Below are 22,007 nucleotides of genomic sequence, written 5' to 3'. Positions count from 1 at the left end.
CAGGTCATTCAATTTGCTGCACATCTCCCCCAGTTTATTTCTGTGTAATTGTACTCAGCTTTCCCTAAAGATTGCCACTACTGTCTTCCACTTAAATTCAGCTATAAGTAAGTGAAATCCTTACAGAAACACAAATAGCTGGTATTTACAATGTATGAAATATCTTCAGGCCTAGTTCTTACATAAAATAGGGGTCTTTGCTACTCCTTGGATAACAGAAAGAGGCCAAAGGATATGAACTTATGGTCCTTACTTTTTCAAGCTTCTGATCCAGCTCAGTTCTTTCTGACTGTAATACAGGACATTTGCTTTTGTGTCACAACACTGCTTTCAGGCTATTGGCTTTTATTTTCTCTAAATGTTGTTTACTGCTATTGTGCTAACAATGAATCACTGCTTCTGTCAAAATTAAAATTAAGTTGATAATAAATAACTCCCAAATAGCATGTATTTTTGTTCAAATCATGACTGAATTCAATGAACTGTGCAGAAATTTTATATTCCTTAGGCAAAATGAGTCACTTATGCATTCTTCACTTTGTATAGATGTCGAGTCCCATCTTACTGACACTAACTGCTTCTACCGTAGAGATCCTTGACTTTTAGCTGTAGGTATGGTCAAGTATCAAGAATTTGGACCTCAAATTAGATTGTCTGTCTGTGGTGGTGTATATTTTGTTGCTATGTATTTTAGAGAATTTCACATTCAATCAGACAACGAAGCATCAGCCTAGCTTACAGCATTCCCTCCTATAGAAACAGAGACAGCATTTTAAAAAATGCTCAGCTTCAGCCTGTAAGTACTTTGAGAGTAACCCTTTGCACTGGAGCAGAATTCCACCAGTGCAAACTACATCTGCAAAAGTACATCTGCAAATTCCACTACACCTATAAGCCACAAACCAACCTAAAAATTCCCTCTGGAGAATGAAATAAATAATAATGCTTCAGTATGGTAGTTTAGCTGAAGAAAGGTCTCTTTCAACACACCTACTTTTATTTTCGTTAACCATCTATTCTCTGTAACGGTGAAGACAGATAGTGGGAAGACAACAGAACAGACACTTCATAACTCTAAAACTGAAGTTTGGAGAGGCTTGGTTACATAATTACTTTTTATAAATTATATTGATCCTAGAGTCAGTAGAGTAAAGAAATTAGTTTTGGGAATATTCTTTTAAATCATTTAATCAACTCTATTGTGATTCATGATAGGATAAAAAATAGATTTGAAACAAACCAGTGGTGTAAATTTCATCATCACCAACAGCAATAGCCCTCTGTTTCGATGTGTTAGGTCCTGTGACTTCAAGGGGTCATCCAAATTGCTTTCGCTATGCAGAAAAAAATGGCACATCACACATGGAACCACCAGAGCAGCTGATAACTGTAACAGTGTCATGGTACGTGACAAATTATTCAGGTTTTTTATATCAGGAGAAATCTGGACTTTGTCTACAGTAAAAGTTAAGTACAACTTCAGGGTTGAAGTTTTACCAGAAAGACACATGGCGTTTCACCCAGGCTCTATCTCTCTCCTCTTCTACCAGCATTGGTTGGCACGGCACATGGTCATGTAGTTGTAAAACCTCCCACCACAACAGATGTACCCTGGCCTTAAGCAAACTGTCATGCCTCCTGAAAGCAGAGGTCTTTCAAATCATATTGCAATAACGAAAGCATTGAAAGTCCCTCAGATGTTCCCCAAAAGTACAGAGGATTACAAAATCAATTACTGTAGCTATTATACAGCACAACTAGTGGGAGGCTACGGACAAACTATTGGTTTCTACTGTATGTATTCATATTGGGCAGGAGATTCCACAAATTTACTGAATCTTTCTAGAAACCCCAAATATACTCTGATCAAATTTTGCCAGATGAAAAGAGGAGTTAATTTACTTTAGCAATTACTGGCCTCCTATAAAGTCAGCCACACATCACAGAAAAGCTTCAGAATGATAACATGTATGTTAAGATATGATAATATGTAACATTACATGTGACACATTAAATAATATATTCCACTGTTGTGAGTCCCTTACCAAAAATCAGTACAGCAGAACTCCATAACACAATTATTTATATTAAACCTTGCATGAAATGAAAGAAAAAGTAAACTGCGGATGGCATCAAAAAATATTTATTGCCCTTCCTGGATTTGCCGTCTACTGCTGTTATGGGCTGACCCAGACCAGCAGCCAAGCACCCATGCAGCCAATTGCTCAACTCCCCCTGCCCAGCAGGACTGAGGACAGAATAGGAAGATCAAAAACATGAAAAGTCGTGTGTCAAGATAAAGAGAGTTTAACAGGTAGAAGGAAACAAAAACCCAAAGCCCAAGTGATGCATAGGTGGTCACTCACCACATCCCACAAGCACAGTGATGTCTAACAAGTCTCTGAGCAGTGGCCACCTTGGAAGATACCCCCACGCCTCCACCATTCTTCATCTACCCCCAGTTTTGATTGCTGAGTATGGTACGGGATATCCCTTTAGTCAGTTGGGGCGCAGCTCTGTCCCTTCCCAACTTCTTGTCCACCTCCAGCTTACACGCTGGGCACAGGGACAGAGTGGGAAACAGAGAAAGCCTCAACATTGTGCAAGCAGTGTCCAGGAACAGCCGAATTATTAGTGTGCTATCAATGCTGCTTTAGCCAAATTCCAAGACACAGCACCATATTGGCTGCTACGAAGAAAGTTAATGCTGTCCCAGCCAGGTCCAGTACAATTGCTCATGTATAATTTAAAGCCATGCAGTATTGATGATTTTTTCACCAATTCAAGATGAGATTTCTCCTTAAAAAACAGTTCATAGTCCAATAATGATTTTCCAAAAGCTATTTCCTGCAGATTATGCTCTGTTCACGCTTGGATGTTGATAGGAAAAGAACTGTGCCATCAAAATATGTAAGAAATGCATCACCACTACAGCAGTTACCAAAAGTCTCACTGAAATGAGTCAAAACCAGAGAACTTTTTAAGTGGTATGAAATGTAAGAGTTTTGTACTTCGGTGGGTCTATTAACTATAAGGGGTGTATGGTCCATTTTGCATTGAGGAAAGAGAGCCAGTGTTTCACCACTGAAAATAACGCCTGCATCCCACATTAGTGGTAACACTGATTTATTATGGGGAAGGAGGAAGTGGACTTTACCTCCCACTAGCACTGCCCATCACGGGACACCATGCCGTGTGATGCAGCACAGTCAGAGCTGCAGGAGACCTGCCCACTCGGGCCTCAGCGTGCCACGCATCAGCCCTCTATGACCCACAGCAGGGGCAGTTCGTCCCTGGACGGTCCCTGGCAAAGGACAGTTGCCGCCTTTTGGCTGCGTGGGGTCACCTGCAGCGGGAATTATTGCCGTGTCACACAGGGTGCGGAGGAGGCCTTGAAGAGGGACTTGCCTTCAGCTCAGTGTCTGGGCACACTGGAGTCTCCTCCACACTTGGAGTCGCTACAGAACATTTTTGATTGAAATATGGGGGGGGTTGAGTGAAATATAACAGGAAGGGGAGATATCGTGCACAGGGGAGGCCCCTGTGTTGCTCCAAAAAGAAACCCTCTAAGACTCATTTTTTCACCAAGGTACACAAAAGTACCGAAAGACACAGAACTTCAATATTCACCCAAAGTGTGCCTACTCCTTTTCTCCCTAAGAGAAGCCCACATTTGATACACTTTGATCTTCTGTCCCAAGCGTAGTGCTGAGCAGCAGCGTGTCCATCGTTCAAAGCCAGCCGCCTTCGAGGCGACGCCGCGGCCACAGGGACCCAAATCGCAGGGTGCGGAGGACACCCACATCATGGGGTCCCAAGGACAGCCACATCAGGCGGCACCAAGGGGACCCGCCTCACAGGGTCCCGGGCAGCCCCAGTGCCGCGGGGTCCGGAGCAGACAGATGCTTCCTCGCCCGCGGGAGAAGCAAACCCGGAGGGGCCGGGAGGCTGCGGCGGGCCGGGCCGTGCCGCGCCGTGCCCCCCCGCCGGGGCCGGGCGCCCTCCCGCCGGGGCCGCCGCCCGAAAGAGGGGGCCGGGGGCACGGCGGCTGCGCCCGCTGGGGAGGAGGGAGTGCGTGCCGACACCCCGTTGAGGAAGTGGCCGCGGCTGCGAGAGAAAACGAGGAAGCGGCGGCACCCGCGGCGCTAAGCGCGGGTCCAGCTCCGCTCCCGGCTGTACCCCGGCGCGGCGCGGCACGGCTCGGCTCGGCTCGGCGGAGCCGCCCGCCCGAGGGCTGCCTCCCTGCCGGCTCTCTCCCGGCGGCAGCGGCAGGAGCCGCCGGGCGGCGGGAGGAGGAGGAGGAGGCGGCGGCGGCGCGGGGCCGGAGGACCCGCAGGGAGCGGTGAGTAGCGACGCCGGGCCGACAGCACCGGGGCCCCGCCGGCGGCCGGCCCGCCGCCACCGCCCCTTTCCCGCCAGCGCTGCGCCGGGCGGCGGCGGGGCCGGGGCCGGGTGGGGCGGGCGGCGCTGCTGCCGGCTCCCGCGGGGTCCGCGGGTGTCGGGGAGTGCGGGGGGACCGGCCGAAAGAAGAGCCGGCCGGGGCCGCTGGGTCGCCGGCGGCCCGGAGCGCTGCGGAGCTGAGCGGCGGGCAGGGGGAAGGGGCGCCGGGCCGCCGGAGCCGCCTGAGGGGCGGCAGCGAGGCGGCGGCGCCGCCTCGGGGAGGGAGCGGCCGGCTGGAAACGCACCGGCCGGGAAGCCAGCGTGAAACCTGCCTCTGCTACAGCGTTTCTGAGCCCAGCGTTTGAAGAACTTCAATCTAGAACTTGAATACAAAAAAATATATTAATTATGTCTTGATACGTTGTGGTGGTAGGTTTTAAACAAAGTGTAGGGCTTCTTACATCGAAGATCTGATGCCTGACAAAACGTCTTTAAAAATGCGTTTCTTTCATATCAAACTTCCCTATTTTGTTTCCAAGAAAACAACTGTAGTCTACTACTAGAAGTGCTGAAAGTGGTTGAATGCTACGAGCCTGACGCCAGGGTCATTGCTCTTCATTTCATGTGTTTTCGCCAGCATTAGTCAATTTTCTACTTTAGCACTGTACTGCATAAACTTTGTGCTGTAGGTGGCCAGAGTAGTTTGAAGTGATGTTATTTTGGAGAAAGATGAGCAGTACTTTTGTTAGGCACCACTGACTCTGGTAGAAGAGTGGCAAGTGGCGTCCCAGTCTGGCCAAATTACATGCTATATTGTACAGTACTTCCATTTTAAAACACAATTATTCCTTGTAAAGGAATTAATTTTTTTTTTTTTAAATGTTCTTTTCTGTTAGGCTTCTTTCGTGCTCTTTTTATCCACAGAGGCTTAGATCTCCTGAGCCCTTGGGTTGAATCTGCAGCCTAATCCACGGGCACAGCCATCCGGTACAGAGCTAGTATCAGCATGCAAAGCTGTGTATTTTTACAGGCTTGGAGGCCATCAACTGTAGCAGCGTAGAGTACACTGAAGCGGTCCACTTAGAGGAACTGTGACTTTTTTTTTTTTTTTTTTTTTTTTTTTTTATCCCTGTGTTGAGCATTCAGCGATGAACAGACAAATAAGGAAGTTTGAATGTTCTTTATATTCTGACAGTTATCCTGTGGGGGAGAAGGAGTATAGTGTGGTGAAGACAAAATAGTTTGAACTAAAGGGCTTGGAATCAGTTACAATGCTCAAAAATGGCTGAAATAGATAAAAGTAAATAATTACTTCAGTTTTCACGTTCACTTGAAATAACTGCAAAATGCCCAGAGAAATGTGGTTGAAGTGTTCTGGTTTCGCTACTGTTACAAAACTCTGTCAATGTAAAGGTGAACTGTGCAGCTCTCCCATTTGCATGTTCTTGTGATTCTGATACAAGAGCAGAATTTGATCTGAAGTCGCAGGAAGACAAAAACCGAAATTTATTTTTAGCAGCAGCTAGCGGGTTATGTGGAGCACAAAATAACAGTTTAGAAGACCAATGCTAAAATTGTAAACTGAATTTAAGCACCTTTGAAGATACTGATGCAAAAAAAAAAAAATCATGTAGGGGCATTTCCTTGGTCTCCCGTTCTTTCTTTTGGATCTGTTATACCAGAGGCATTGGAAGTGGGAGAATTCACTTCTGAAATGTATGTTGTGTTCAGAGGTCATGATCTCACAATCATAATTATTTTTGCAAATTACACTTCTTTTTTCCTTCCTAATGCTTTTCCAATATGCAGGATTTAGCAGAAAGCAACGAGTCTGTTGTCATTGCTGGTTTGAATATTGTGACTGTAAGAAACTGTGTTTGTATCTGAATCCACTGAAGATACTAGGTAGTGTCATCCTTTTTCCAGCTTTATAGACTTCTGGATCAGTGCCTTGAGATCTGTTGTGTGCACATTAGACAGGCTGAGCCAGGATCTGCTTTCGGTTGCCTGTGTTTAGATCCAGAATAACACAGCTGAAAAGGGGAACTTGTCTATTTTTGTATCATAATTACAAGGAATACAACACTTATCTTCAAATGTGAGTAATAGTTACAGGAAGATCGTTCCGATGAGTTATTTAAAGTTACTTCTTTTTTACTTAAAGGTAAACACGTGCTTAAATGAGTTACTCCACTGGGGCAAGAGTACTTCATAGAATCATAGAATCGTTAAGGTTGGAAAGGACCTCTAAGATCATCGAGTCCAACCTGTTAACCTAACTGCCTGGTCCACCTCTAAACCATGTCCACGCGTTTTTTGAATACTTCCAGGGATACTTGTACCATTCAAGGTACCTGTTTAAAAGCTGAAGATGGTCTTGCAGGCATTTGTGAGTGTGAGTAGTGAGGTTCAGTCATAAGAAGGAAAAATTCTCACCTTTCAAGGATTTGCAGGATCAGCTTCTTAATTTCTAATTTAGGAAAAAAATAGCATTTTATTACAGGGAAACAGTTTCGTAATCCAATTTTAACAGTAGTTTTGCTTGCATTTGACAAGAAAATCTTGAGGGAGGAAGTGATGATAGCTCACTCTGTGTCTCAGCTGGCATTTCTAGAAAGACTTTTACAGGGAAACATTCCTAATATTTGCACCACTTTTACAGCGAAACATTATTAATTTCTGCAGTTTAATTTAAGCCCTTTCATCGCTCTTGTGAGAAAAAGAAGCCCTGGGCTTTGCAGGATGATTCCCTGCTCTTGTGTGCAGTAGAAGATAGTACAATACACAATGCTAATACTTACTTTGAGCATAGTAAAAATTATTTGATCACAAAGTTGTTGGTTAGTATTTGCATTTGCCTCCTTTAGTTTAAGGTTTCAGCAGCAAAGTTACATAGTTGATGTTGTCTAGCTTTTAATTTTGTGACACAGGGTAATATGGAGGTATACAATTAAGCAGAAGAAAACCTTTTGCCACTGACTTCTGCATTGCTTGTCAGGGTGATGGGGAAACAGCAGCATTGCAAGTGCAAGAAGTGTGAAGGAGCCTGTATGCTCCTGCATCAACAGAAACGATTCCAGGATTTGCTGTAGGAAAGGATAATTGATAAATATTCATAATGTTTGACAGAAAATATCACCTGCCTCAAAGAAATAAAATAAAATTTTGTAGTTTGTCTTTACGTTCTAAAGTTAAAATCAGGTCATAACTTCCTGTCCCTCTACATACAATGACTAAATGGCCACTTCTCTAAACATGGTTGTTGTAAAAAGGAAAGAAAGGGGAAAAATATTTTTGAACTCGCAGGGATCCTAATGCTCTAAGGAGACTTCAGTATATGCAAAATGCTGCAAGCCTTCCCTTTGTACCAGGTACCAGAACAACTAATAAAAAATTAACAAGTATTAGAACCTAAATAACCAGTGTACAGGAGTATGATACAGATAGTTTGTGCGGTTTCACTATCACTCATTTTTTAACTAGCTGATGTTGGAATGTATTAGTTTGACCAGCTAGGACTACCCTGCATTTTCTCCAACTTTGTCCTAATTTGCTTTGGGACAGTGTTCTGCAGAACAGATATGGGATGCCAGGTGTCCTGAATGGACAATATTTCCAGCAACTTCTCTTCCTTTCAAAATGCAAGGAGGCAATGCAAGGAATCTTTCAGCACTGATGCTCAGTAGAGGTAAGATGTGAGGTGCAGAAAGCTTTTGTAAAGAAGTAGGACTTGTGGCACTCTAGTATGTAAATCCAGCCATGTAAATCCGTGCGGCAACTCCTAGGCTGGGGATGGAGTTGAAATTGGCAGGAATCACAGTTGTGGCTGGAGGTAGCTAGAGAAAACACAGGCAGGAAGTGTTAGAGTAGAATATGTACCAACAAAATAGGCTTACAATTGCCTAAATATTTTAACATAATAACAGAGCCTTTTTTTTTTTAAATACTTAAAAATCCTTATCTTAAGCAACAGTTTCAGTAAAATGTGTGAAAGAACCAGGGGTCATCATCAAATACATCAGCCACAGCCTATCCCTACCCTCTGGGATGGTCTTTCTTTTATTTTTTTTCCCCTGTTTGGATAAAATAGGTAAGTGAGAAAAGGAAAAAAACACAAAACTTTTGAGACCACAGCCTCTAGAACATGTAGAAGCCAGTATACTGTCTCTTAGTTAAAGCCAGTGTAGCGGAGCGTCTGTGGGATGCTAGAGCCAAAATGTTAAAATGTGTGCTGCTGCTGACAACTGAGTGTATAGTTCTGCTTTTAAAAATTCTAGTGCCAATTTCAAAATCGGCTCTACAAATTTCAGAGTAATTAAGATCAGTTTAAAACAATGTCTTAATGTTTTTTAGAAACTAGTTTTCTTGATTTTTTGTTGGGTTACCCAAAAAGTTGATTTCTTGATCTAGATTGGAAAACTGGGGTTAGAAACCTGCTATAAAGACAATTCCACCCCTCCTGCCCCACACCCCCACCCCAACTCTTTTAAAATACATTACAGGAAAACTTAAACTGAAAAATCCTTTTCGTCATTTTGTTTGGAGGGAACATAGAAAAGGAAGCTAGTAAGCGTACTAAGCAGATGTTTATGGATAAATTCCTGCTCTGGGAAACTCAGCCCAAGTTTGATAACTTGGATCAAGAAAACAAGTTCACTCTATGCACAAACAACAAAACCAAGATTTTGGCAAGGTAAAAATCTCCAATATCTGAAATATGGGGAGTGTAAGTAAAGGAAGCAGCATTAATATAGTCATCTTGGACGTAAAGTGTTAGATTTCACTGCTGCATTTCAAAGGATACATATGAATTGCACAGTATTTTGCTCAAAAGTTAGTAAAGTAAGCAGGATGTTTAAGTGAGGATTATTTTTATAAATCAGATAATAGGATTAGCTATCTTTTGAATCAGTGGACCATCTTGTAAGTTTCTGAGAATGATGACTTATCTAAAATGAGTATCAAGAGGAAGAGCGCTGCTCTGAACAGTTCTGGTCGTGCACGCAGCAGGACACCCCAGAATTGAAGCGGGCATTGAGGGAAGCTTTCAGTGACTACGCTGTCCTCAGTTATCACGTGCAGTTGGTGAGAAACATCATGCTGCCTCAGGTGAGGTGAATGACTGTGTGACAGTCTTCATCCAGTGGATACAAGGATGCAGAGCTGTGTTCACTTGGAAGCAGTGGTGTGTTGAGGGAGTGATGCTGCGTGAAATGCAGCTGCCTCTGACTCCCAAGGGACAAGTTTCATCAAATCGAGGCAGCTTTTCGGTATCCTGGTGTAGCAACTATCTGTAGCGACAATTACCACTGGACCGTTTAGTAATGTAACCATTGATGCTGTGCAGGGAATGGCACAACGTGAGAAAAGAAGCCTGACTACAAGCTATTTTTTTCCAGCCTGGCAGTTTGTCATGCAAGAGCTAGGGAAATACTGCCTGTTGGCCCAGAACGCGCTGAGGCCAGGTGCATCCTCTCTCTGCCCAGAGTGATAAACGGGCCTTGTCAAGAGTATTTCACTGGTCCAGGTGCTGCAAATAGGCTTCCTCTGTGGGAGGGGAGGAGAAGACTCATGCTTCTCTCTGCATAGCCTTTCTGGAACATTCTCTTGTTTTACATGAGAAGTGAGGTTACAGTTAATCCACGTGGTCGTTTGCTGGCTTGAAGGGATTCCTGTCTGCTAAGAGACTGTTTGATCCACTCTTTATAGCAATGAGAAGTCAGCTTTAGCTGTGCTGCTTGTTCTGAGGATACAGGGTGGTATGGGGAGAGGACGCAGACTTAGTCTTCTGGACCACAGACTCACTGATGTGCTAATTGGTATGAGGAGCTTTTTTGCTATGCAGTCTGCCTTTCTAATGTATGTGTCCTCACAAAAGCTAGTCAGGAAGAGCTGGCTCCATTGCTGGAGGGTACTGTCTTTGGAGAGAAGCCTGCCTTTGATCTGGCTCCTAACTAGAAAACTGTTAAATAGATTTTAAGAAACTGACCCTTAATGTTGGCAGTCTGGCTGTGTGAGCTAGTACCACATCTTCAATTCAAAAAAATAAAATAAAAGTGCTTGTTCTTTCTTCCATGACTCTGTGGGTGTGAACTGTTCCTGAGTGTAATTGCCAGCAAGAGATGAGCCATTGTCAGTTACAGTGCCTCTATAGCAGAACATGAACCTTGCTATATCCTCCTACTAGGAGCTTTTCAAAGAATAAAGTAATGTGGCACAGCTTTTATAGACTCTAGAAAGTGGCACTGAGAAGTCTTGATCAGTTTTGTAGAAACTTGCCTATTCTAGGAGTATGACAAGCAAGTTGGGGGTGTTGGTTGACAGCCGCCTGAACATAAGCCAGCAGTGTGTTCAGGTGGCCAAGAAGGCCAATAGCATCCTGGCTTGTATCAGGAATAGTGTGGCCAGCAGGACCAGGGAGGTGATAGTGCCCCTGTACTCGGCACTGGTGAGGCCACAGCTCGAATACTGTGTTCAGTTTTGGGCCCCTCACTACAAGAAGGACATCGAGGTGCTGGAGCGTGTCCAGTGGAGGGCAATGAAGCTGGTGAAGGGTCTAGAGCACAGGTCTTCTGAGGAGCGGCTGAGGGAGTTGGGGTTGTTTAGCCTGGAGAAAAGGAGGCTGAGGGGAGACCTTATTGCTCTCTACAACTACCTGAAAGGAGGTTGTAGCGAGGTGGGGGTCGGTCTCTTCTCCCAAGTAATAAGCGAAAGGACTAGAGGGAATGGCCTTAAGTTGCACCAGGGGAGGTTTAGGTTAGATATTAGGAAACATTTCTTGACTGAAATGGTAGTCAGGCACTGGCACAGGCTGCCCAGGGAAGTGGTTGAGTCCCCATTCCTGGAGATACTGAGAAGACATGTAGATGTGATGCTTAGGGACATGGTTTAGTGGTGGCCCTGGCAGTGCTCGGTTAATGGTTGGACTCGATGATCTTAAGGGTCTTTTCCAACCTTAATGATTCTATGACTCTATGATTCTATGATTCTAAGTTATTTTTGTTCCTGGAATAATTTCTTTACTTTGTATAAAGCGGGATACTTCAGACTGTTTCAGGTGACAGACAGCCTTGGTCTGAAAGAGGAACCTGCCTAATTTTGCTACTCTAACTCACCACGAGGCCAGTCCATTGAGGCATCCATTCAGCAACAGGTTTTAGCAATCCTAGGGATACAGCAATTCATTTCAGAGAAATGAGTGAAGTATAACGGGATCTAAATGTTCTTGGTTTGTTGTTCACTTAACAATACACGATTGCTAATATTCATGGCTGTGGAACTGAGATTGTTATCTACATTTGTAGCCTCTACACCGGGGAATTAAGTACAGACAGACACAGCTGCACAAAGGAGGGGAGTTCATACCCTCGTAATAGCTTTGGAAATGTCAGCCTGCGACAACTAAACAACTAGTTTAAAAAAAAGTTAAATGAAGATACTTATTGGAACCCAAAAGCAAACATATCTTTTGGGTCTGCCCACTAGTAAAACCAGAGTGGTGTTTATCCCAAATTTTGAATGAAACATGTGGCATTTTTTTTTAGTCCTGTGTTGGCTTTCAAACTTTGAGACTGCTATAATAATGTCCAATTGCTGCTGGGATATCTTTTATTTTCAAGAAGGAGGTATTACTTTTCTTCCATCTTCTGTTTGATTGTAGTGACTTACTTCTAGAACTGATGATGCTTTAGTTCTGACAGATGTCTTGTTTACCAGAGATTTTTCTAAAAATACCACAAGGAATGAAAAACAAAGTTATGGATTGTGCACGTATCCACACTTGGGGCCTGCTTCTTCTGAATGAAGCCAGTCTTTCTCGGTTCTCATGGTAATAAAAATCCACAGTATCGCGAGCTCTGTGCTCAGGGCTGAAGTTTTCTTTTTTTGTGCGTGTTTGGAAATTGGGCATATATTCCAGGTTTTGCTGTCCTGGAAAATGAGGAACGTTTCGGTTCAACATTGTTGTTGGTACAACATTCTGTTAGATCTGCTTCTTCTGGCAACTTCTTTCTGAGTTGTGAAAAACAATTGACAGTAGGGAACCTTGAAAAAAAGATTTTGGAGTAATTTTTTGTGAAAGTTTAGTGATAGTTTGATGTGTCTTGTCCATAACAGTTTTGTCATAGCCGTCTCTGTAAAAAATCTTCTGTAAAAATAGTATATTCCACCTGGAAACAGGCTATGCTGACATACTTAATGTCACTGTATCTTTGAACCCGAAAATATCCACGCCATTGGGTGGGCAGTTCCATCTATTTTTAGTGATTCTCCTTGCAAGTAGGTTGCTAATATTTTTGTTTTGCTTTTCACATGTTTTCACTGACTTTCTAAGTTCATTTCACAGCTCGCTCTGCGCAGCTGTAGTAGCCTCTGTGGTACATAGAGGAGTTTTACTTTTTACTGTATTTCTGGAAAGGCACTAAACTTGAAACAAAACAAGAGAGGAACTTTATATATTATGTAACTCAGCTCAGTAGTTCATGAAGTATTCAGAGGTAGTTTTGGGTTCCCTGGGAAAGACTTTTGTAACTGCACCCCAACCCAGACTTTTTTTTGTCAGCATTGGGAAGAAACAGTTGTCCCTGTACCCTTCCGTAGTCACTGCAGAGCCCACGGCTGGTGTTGGTGAAGGTCTGTCTGTGCCCAAAGAAGTTTGCTCACACCTTGTCACAGTGGGAAAACGGGAGATTAGAGAAGGGTCTGCCTGGAGTATCTTGAATGCTTTCCTTCGGATGTTAGCTCATCCCCAATGGTTCCACTTTTTGTGTGGTGGTTTAATGGGTACCGATCACAGTAAAGTACTTTGCCCAAAAGGGAGCAGGCTTCCATACAAAAGATTCCATCTGTTTTAAGGCAGAAATGCTTGCTTTGACAGGACACATATTTAGCCAGAGGCAATGGTTGCATTTGTGATAGTGTAAGAGTTCCCTGGAAGAGGACGCACGGGAATGACTAGTAGAGCATGGCAAGGACGTGGAAGGAAGTGTTGATATTTTTGTGTTGGTGGGGTTTGTGTTTGTTTTTGGTTTTGTTTTCTAAAGGGAAAAAAAAAAGCCAAAACATTTTTTTTTTTTTTTTTTTTTTCTGTTTTTCTTAAGTATATGTGAAAGTCGTAGTTTCTACTGCCAGGGAAAGAATAATTATAATCCATAAATGCCTGGCGGCTTTTTTTTTTTTTTTTTCCCCCAGTAGCATTCTGAGCTTTTTAAAAGATCAAAGCAGAAAAACCTTTTTAGAGGAAAACTATGACATGTGAAAAGGTTATCAAAGACAGGAGAGTCCCAAAAGGAAGGTGGTGTGGAAGAGAGACAATAGATTCCTAGCATCAGTGGAGAATGTTTTTTTAGTCATCAATGCCCCTCCATGACCTCAGTACAGAAGCTTATATAGGAAACCCCTGAATAACATACGAACGCTGTGGTGCTTTTTCTAAGCATCTGTTTGCCTTATGATAGGGCAGTAATAGTGTTGCCAAGTCAAGTAGTATTTCCTCAGAAGATATTTCAATAGCTAGAGTTCCTGGAGTAGTCTGATGATATCAGAATGTCAGATGCAATTTAGAATAAATGAGGGCATTTCTGGCATGTTTCAGTGGAGTTTGGATCTATCTAACTGTCTTCAGTACAGATAAAAATGACTCTGGAAAGCAAATCCAAAGAAAAATATTTCTAAAGTCACAATTTTTTGAAGCTAATCATAATTTTAGGAGTGTTAGTGATTTTTCTTCAGTTCTTTGGATGAATAAGTCTTTGACACAAGAGGGGAGATAAATGGTGTTTTCCCTAAACCTGGTAGATGAAGCACCAATACCACCTGTTCAGCAGGCAGGTTTATGTGGCCAGAATGATGAGGATTTACATGAACAAGGGCAAACATTGTTTTCTCTTAAACTGAGAAAGCTGCTAGCAAGGCCACTAACTTTCAGAATCATGAGAACACACAAAACCTGCCACAGACTGGACAATCCCACAGGTCTCTGATGGTGTTATTAGATCCAGGCTGTGAACTCCCCAGCAGAAGAGTCTTCTGGGCTTAAAGCTACAACATCCCCTATTTGTTCCCAGAAAGACTTTAATTAAGCTACAGTTCTGTTAAAGAATACATCTCAGTGTTTAAAAACCCTAGGAGGAACACTGTAGTTATCCTAAAAGCATTGCAAGAAATCAGAAATATCTGAAAGAAAGAAAGTGCTTCTGAAACTGAATGGCTACAAAGCAAAATGTGGGACTTGGCACCCAAGACAGGTATGTCTGATAAAAGTGCAAAGAGAGAGACCAATGCTGAAGAAACAGTAAAAGTGAAATTTGCTTAAAAATTAACCGATACGCTTTATATATCTGTCAGCATTGCCCAGGAGTGTGTGTGGAACAACAGGAAAGCCTTCGAAGATGAAAGAAGGCATGTTGTAGAGTGTGAAGTGCGGGGAAAAAAACAGTGCAGCGTAATGCTTAGATCGTCAGTAAAAGGATGCAGAAATCAGAGACAGGCATTTGATGGCATGAAGAGAACTCCTCATGGAGAAGTTGGAGGAAGCACATGGAGAAGGAGGCCCAAGCATGAGTGATGGAAAGGTTGCCATAGGCTGTAAGCTGGTTAGAGGCGCAGTAGGTGGGGCTGAGACATACGGCCTTAGGCATCAGTACACAGCCAGGGCAATTCCCTGAGGAAGGTCAGCGTAGTGAAAGAGCCATGTTGGCGATCCCATGTACATCACTTTCCCCTTTGAGACAGTATTACGCACACCTCTTTCAGTATGATGAATGGGACGTTCTTTGGAGATGTCACTGTCTACAAAAGCTGTAAAAATCATCGGTGTTACTGGTTGAATAAAGTGGCATTTCAGATTTTTTTCAGTAGGTCAACAAGTTCACCCTAGTGTCCCAATCAAACTCTAGTTTGTTTGAATGACTTGAGAAAATGGCATTCTGCTTCATTTCCTTCCCTTCCCTAACGACTTACGTTTAAACATTTACTGTGTTCTTCCTTTATTTCTGCATAATTTTCTCATAAAAATTCCTCTCCTAAGGTCTGGATAGAAATTAAATCTTCATGTTTATGCAGGGAGGTAAAGAAGACATTTAAAGGTAACCTGATGAATCAAATTAAGACCGCCATTCAGCTGCCTAGACAGACTGGAAGGTGATTTTAAAGGTGAAGAAATGAGAACAGAACAATTGTTTAAATCTATTTTATTTGTTAAAATACTATAAAAATGTAAATATCTGCTTTCAATGTGAGGCAATCACAATGGGTTTATAATACCTTGATGGTAATTATGTCAGAATTTACATCAGTTTGGAGTATACTATTAAGATTATACTAAACCCTGAAAGTACTGAAATATTTAATATACCACATGAAGTCACCATCAAATGTATATTTCTAATTCTATGCACACTTCATTCCTTTCAGCTTTTAGGTGTGTTACGTAAGGTGCAAATGTGGAAAAGAATGTTAGAATGAAAAATTGTAGTGCTGTTCGCAGGGGCACACATCTTGATTACAAGAATCCTAATTAAACAAGAATATTAGAAAAAAATACATATTCACGTTGTTCTAATATTTTTTCTGTGTGTGACCAGAGAACTGTTGAAGTTCCAAGTTGCGTGCTTAAAATATCACCCTGTGCTAGAACAAATTGTTTCAGTCAGCATATTTTCATCATTCTGCGCTAATAAGCCTTTCTTTTGTCTTTTGCGTTAAAGCTTTGCTTTGCTTTAAACTTTACTTCTTTCATACATTGCTCACAGACTACTACTTTGAAAAACAAAGGAAAGGAAAACAATAGCTGTTCAGATAAAGAGCTTATTCAGAACCCTGCTTCACTACTACATGGCTTTTGGTCTTTTGTCACACTTCATCCTTTTACTCATTAAATAGTTGGATGAGTAAGCTAATCAATCAACTGTCCCTAAGTCTCCTTCCAGATTCCTGTTTGGTCTTTGTAGAAATATTCATACTCCTATTAATAATTTTTTATGTTAGAGTGGAGATCAGTACCTCAATAGCACTGTGTACGCTTCCATGCAAACCTTTCAGTAAAACAATTATTTTACCTTTATCCTTGTCTAAATATAAGAGATGAAAGAGAAGCAAGCCTATGGTAGCAGTATGGTTAGCAGAGATTCTTTCTAATGCTTCCCAGGTGAGTTTTTCTGAGTTTTGCTCCTCTGTTTTGTAAGAATATTCTGCTTCCCCGCATGCATGAAGTGTGTGAGATACTGAACTCTTGCGTTACGTCTGGAGTACCCACTGTCTGCAGCATTGATGAGGAAGTTACCTGAGGGGAAGTGGGTACCTAATTTTCCTATGTATTTGCATAATATTTTTTTTCTTTCATGTAAGATAACCATGATATTTGCTTGTATTTGTAGCTTCCTTAAAAGTCAAATTCAATGGCTACGGGGAGAGTTGCACTTTAGACCTTCTTTTACTGTTACGCTCAAGCGCATCTCTAAGGTAACCAGCCGCACTTCCTTTAGCCCTCTCAAGGCTAAAGCCTTACATTCAGCCCTCTGGGGACTTAATCTCCATCTTACAGCCTCACGTTTGTAACTGCGCTGACTTGACAAGCTCGGCATGGTTTGTTCCCTGGAGGAATTTAGAGGAGGAGAAAAGTGTGAATCCAAATACTTTTTCTTCTACTCTATTACTGATCTTAGAAGGGTATTAAACTCCCAAAAGGACGGCAAGATTTTGAAAGTCCAGCAAGAGAACACCCATCTCAAACTGAGAAATTGTTCCAAAATAGATAAGAAGTTTTTAATTGTTATCTAATGCTTTGTGTGTATATTTGGCTCCTTGCATGTCCATAGGACACTACATCAGATCAAATACTTCCTAACGTTGCTACACACTGAATATTCTTCATAAATCAGACATGGTGGAGAAACCTTGCCTTAAATCCATCAACATTAACGTGTTTTGCAAAATTAAATCAGACCTTTGTTGTCTGAAACAGTTATAAATAAATAGCTTGTGAAATCTAAGCGATCATAAGGATCCTGCTGCTGTTCTTTCAGTGATAATTGAGATATCTTCTCCATATTTTATAAGCTTTTTATATCAGGCCTTCTTATTTATTTGAGCTTTGAACTTCTCCATTTTATGTTCTGAAGAATTAGGAGGTAGTCCCTCACCACTGCCACAGCCATTTCATCTAAACTGCAACCAATGGATTTTTTTTTCCTCTTTGTTTTAGAAACTATAAACTGGCAAAAAGGAACAACATTTTTAAATGTACCCACGACAGGAAGGCATTAGGCGTAGTGTAGATACAGTGTTTTAAAAAAGTGAAGAAAATTAACCTTTAGCCAACATCTTGACTAAAAACTCATAGGATTATGAGAAAATAGAATCAGATGTGAGAGTTGTTCTGACTGATCTGTGAAATGCAGATTTCTGTAGAAGGAAATTTTCATAAACTTAGACTACTGAATTTGTCCCATTCCAAGTAAAACTTTTAAGTTGAAGTAGCAGAGTGAGAACAGTCAGCAGATGAAACCATGCAGTGCTTACCCAGCTAGAGTAGACTAATAGTGAACATTGACAGTGGAAGTTTCTAGTATTCCTCCCAAAATATTGCCTTGATATTTTTCATAATTTAATTACAAACTTTTAATTGATATTTTACAGGAGTAGCATATGGTAATTTTATATATGACATATAATGACATATATTTTCATTAAGGAGGTCACTGATGGGCTGTAGCCTTGCCTTTTTGTGAGAAGTCATAATACTCTGCAAAGATCTTAAAATTTTATCTGTATTTGTTGCCTGTTTAGTTTTATACATAAATATTTGCTCTCTGTGGAAGTCTGTACAGTTTTGGTTTAACTTTTGTAGGGAGTGGAAGGATTAAGTCACCTCCGTATGAGCTGGCTAGTGTTCATGGACTTCGTGGTCTGTATGAACTCGAACTCCAAATGAGCCTTCAACAAATGCCAGTTGAACAGAGCAGCTTTGTAGTGAACACTGTATCTCAAGATCATCATAAAACAAAAGCCTCTTACTGGTTATTTTTAAGACAATAAAACATTTGCCTGTACTCTAGGTCTTAGAAATGGGCATGCAGCATGCCTAAAAGAGAGTTTCTGTCCTCTCGGGTACCATCAGATAGATGCCTACAGCAGCCAGGTGAAGGGAGGAATCCAGAGATGACACTTACATTTGTTCTCACTACGATGAGATGTGAATAACTCTAACTTAAGGCATAAGCAGCATGACTAAACATAGAAAGTGTTACTTCTCGCACGTTTTGGCCCAGGTGAGAAGCACACAGAACATGTTGATAGACTCCTAGTAGCTGAGGTGACTGTACTTATATTTGTTTCTTCTTGTGTTTTGGGAGGTCATTTTGTAGGTATGATAAGCAAAGTCAAACAAACCAGTCTTGCACCTGGAATAGCCCTTTTTACTGTTCTTTCATTCAATGTGTTGGTCAAAGCTTCTGTCAGGGAAACTCTAGTCTCCTTACAGAGGGGTGTGTCGTGCCAAAAGTGCATTATTGCTCACAGACTTCATCTCAGAATTATAAGAAGTCTTTATGATGCCCTTAGCTCAGAGCATTCAGCACCTTAAAGAGGAGATATATTTTAATGTTTTATTGTGACTGATACCAAAGAACGATGACTTTTTGAACAAACATTCTGGGCAATTCTGGGATATCATAGGCAATTTCATCCTGCAGCTATGCAGGTTGCTGCAGCCAAGTCATTATCTGCGCTGGAATGAAGTCTCTTCACAAACTGGAGATTGTGGAGGGTATTGCCCATGACTGCTGCTAACAGAGGTCATAGTATCAATAAGGAATCCAAGATGTCCGCTCAAGACTCCACCATATCTGCTGTTTCTGTGCCATTGTCCTGCTGGGACAGGCAAAAACTTTGGCCTTTGTGGTATTTCTTGTACGTGAGAAAATTCTGAATTTGCTGTGAACTGCTAGATCTTATTTCAACTATTTTTGCCTGGTTTTCTAAAGAAACTGGCTCATGCGGTCACCATCCTGTCAGGCTCTCCCTGACAGCTTTTCACATTTGGCCTAATTTCTCAGAGGACAGGGTCTCTTGGATAGTCTGATCAATCATTTATGGGAATAAATAAAAGTGCCTGGAGGAGAACAAGCCAACACAGTACCTCCATTGCATGAAAGCATGAGCTCAACATGTGCCCGTTTTTCTAAGCCTGCAAACAGTAAATAAATAGCTGCAGCATGTTGTTTCCCTGCTATCAGTAGTTAATGGATGAGGATGAAGCTGAGGGTACTTGAGTTGGTGCTTGTGAGAATTTTGGAAGATGGAGCAAGTGCAAGTCTAATAGGAGGAGGCTGGCTTATCGTTTGGAGGCTGTAGTGCATGGTTTCATAGGAAACTAGGCCTTGTCCACAGAGCAATTTGCTGTTTCAAGGAGAGATTTGCAGGCTATTCATTAGTGGTAGTTAAAGATGAAAAGGAAAAGAGGATTGGAAGGCAAAATAGTTTTTCCTTTTTTTGCAAGCTTTTAGACAGTGTCTGCTTCTAAAAAATGGGTCCGATGGAGCAGTGTAGCTGATCAGCGAAGAATGGTTGAACTGCTTGCCCAATGTTTCTACCCCTGTGTTGACATGGTGCTGAGCCACTCACCGTGCTTTGCACATTTGCCAACAGGGCTGATACTTTTTCAGGATGAAGGAGTTTGTTTTTATGTCGAAGAATATGAAGAGGAGGACAGAACCCAATCTATGTCTTTAAATAACTATACAGAATTCATCTCAATGGCTTCTACAGCAGCCAATATCTTTGGGGAATTTTAATTAAACTCTTTTTTTTTTTTAATCTTTTATTTCTATTCCTTTGCCATGTTTAAATACAACTTTAAAAAAAAGTAAAAGAAAACTAGGTTGCTCAATGAGAAGCAAACAGCCCTTAAAAGAAAGATCCTTAGGAGCAGTTAAATTTGTGTCTTTTATTTCAGCAGTGCTATACCTGTGTACAACGGTGGCATTTCTGAGTGCCTCGTTTTAGTTAAGACTGAAGTTCTGACTCAAATCCACAAACTCAAATTGCATTAACAAAGCTAACTATTGAATCTAGACATAAAATCTGTAACTCATCTTCTAGAAAGGAGCATATAAAGACTGAATTTGTCAAAACTAATACCCTTTCACTTGCAGAGTGGAGCCTGACTGTTCAGGGTAACAGATTACTCCCTTCTAGCATAAAATGTATCATAATGGGCTTTAGAGGAAATTGAAGAACCGTGTGTAGAACTGCAGCCAGTGGATAGTAAGAGAGTCCATGCCAACACCATAATGTGTTAGCAGGTCAGACAGTTGAAGGTCAGTAAAACTGAAGCTCCAGCAAGAAGTAACAAGGTCCAGTTCCAGTCCCACAGTCTGAAGGATGAGTGTACAGGTGAGGAACCTCTGTGAACACGCTGTATCTCAGTTCTGACTGGGAGGATTCCAGCGTCAACCTTACTGCTGTCTATCCAGAGGTGACCCCAAAGGTGTGGCTACACCTTTTGTAGTTATACTTGAACTATTTTCAAATCTAATAGTTTGGCAGCAACAGCACTGCCAGAACAGCAGCATGAAGCTCATCACTGTCTAGTTTTTTGAGCATTTAGATTTCCAGGTCAACATTTAAACCCCAGTGAACGTCCTGATGTACCACTTTCTCTGCTTTCTGTATCTGAGATGAGTAGTTCAATTTAACTTGGTATGCCTATACATGCTCCCCCTTTGGAGAGTGGTTTGGTACATCTTTTAGAAAGAGTAGAGGGATTTTACTCAGAGGCTGTTGGTCCTATTGCTGTGCATACCTATCACTTCTGTTTTGTGTGTGACTTCTTAATGGATATATATGAGTTTTTTCAGTGTTTGTTTTAATACTCATAAATATGCTGAATTGTCAGTAGTGGAAAAACTTGGCATTACAGATTGCACAAAAAGCAGACCACCAAAGAGAACTTGTGTCTGGGTAACCCATCCTGAAGGGTGTATAGTAAATACTGAGACTCATCTGAGACTAAACAATACTCTGAGGAATACACTTATCTGAAACACATCAAAGTCAAAGTGAATTTTAATTTCAGTAGCCATTGCATCAGGATCTTCTGTAGCCAGGGAATGTGAGTTTCCCCACCCACCCCATTTTTATTTTACTAGCTCGTAATTTCATTCTAATGTTCTTTATCCTTTTTAGACATGAAGGTCCTACCATTTTTTTAAGTCTGAAACAAAAGGTATGGAGAAAATACTTCCATGAAAATAAATTCCCACAGATAAAGAGTGTGGTGGCATTTTTTTGTTTGTTTTAATTTTGTTCACTGCAACATTACTGAGGTGTTTTGAACAGGTACTGCAGTGCAGTACCATTCTTGGCATGAGAATTGTCTGGGATTATTTTGGCCTTTTCTCCAAGTTAGCTGTACAGTGGTGGTGAAGAGCCAGTGTGGATCATTCATCCATCCATACATCCAGTGTGTCTGTGTCCAGGCTAACCTCCACACCAATATCCCAATGGAAACCTCCTGCAGTCTCAGGATTAACATTTGGCAGCTGTGTCCTCTGTGTCCCAGCTGTCTCTGCTGCTGAGGACCACAAAGAATCACATAGAATAGAAATTATAGCAATTGTTCTTTTGTT

The 22,007-nt window shown here is 41.7% G+C and overlaps 1 protein-coding gene across 2 annotated transcripts in view; it reads left to right on the top strand.

Annotated features, from left to right (window-relative positions):
- Positions 1–4,135: 4,135 nt before the first annotated feature.
- The window catches only part of SYK (spleen associated tyrosine kinase), a 58,656-nt gene continuing 40,784 nt past the window's right edge, over positions 4,136–22,007 (top strand). For both annotated transcript variants that reach the window (XM_087742503.1, XM_087742502.1), the window contains exon 1: positions 4,136–4,342. The gene's annotated coding sequence lies outside the window, so the exon portion shown is untranslated. The remainder of the gene's footprint in view (positions 4,343–22,007) is intronic.

This window comes from Nipponia nippon, unplaced genomic scaffold (assembly GCF_047370975.1).
Source record: "Nipponia nippon isolate SJK-2023a ecotype South Korea unplaced genomic scaffold, ASM4737097v1 scaffold_8, whole genome shotgun sequence".
Taxonomy (NCBI): domain Eukaryota; kingdom Metazoa; phylum Chordata; class Aves; order Pelecaniformes; family Threskiornithidae; genus Nipponia; species Nipponia nippon.
Note: the sequence above shows the minus strand (reverse complement) of the source record. Positions and strands in the feature narration are given on the sequence as shown.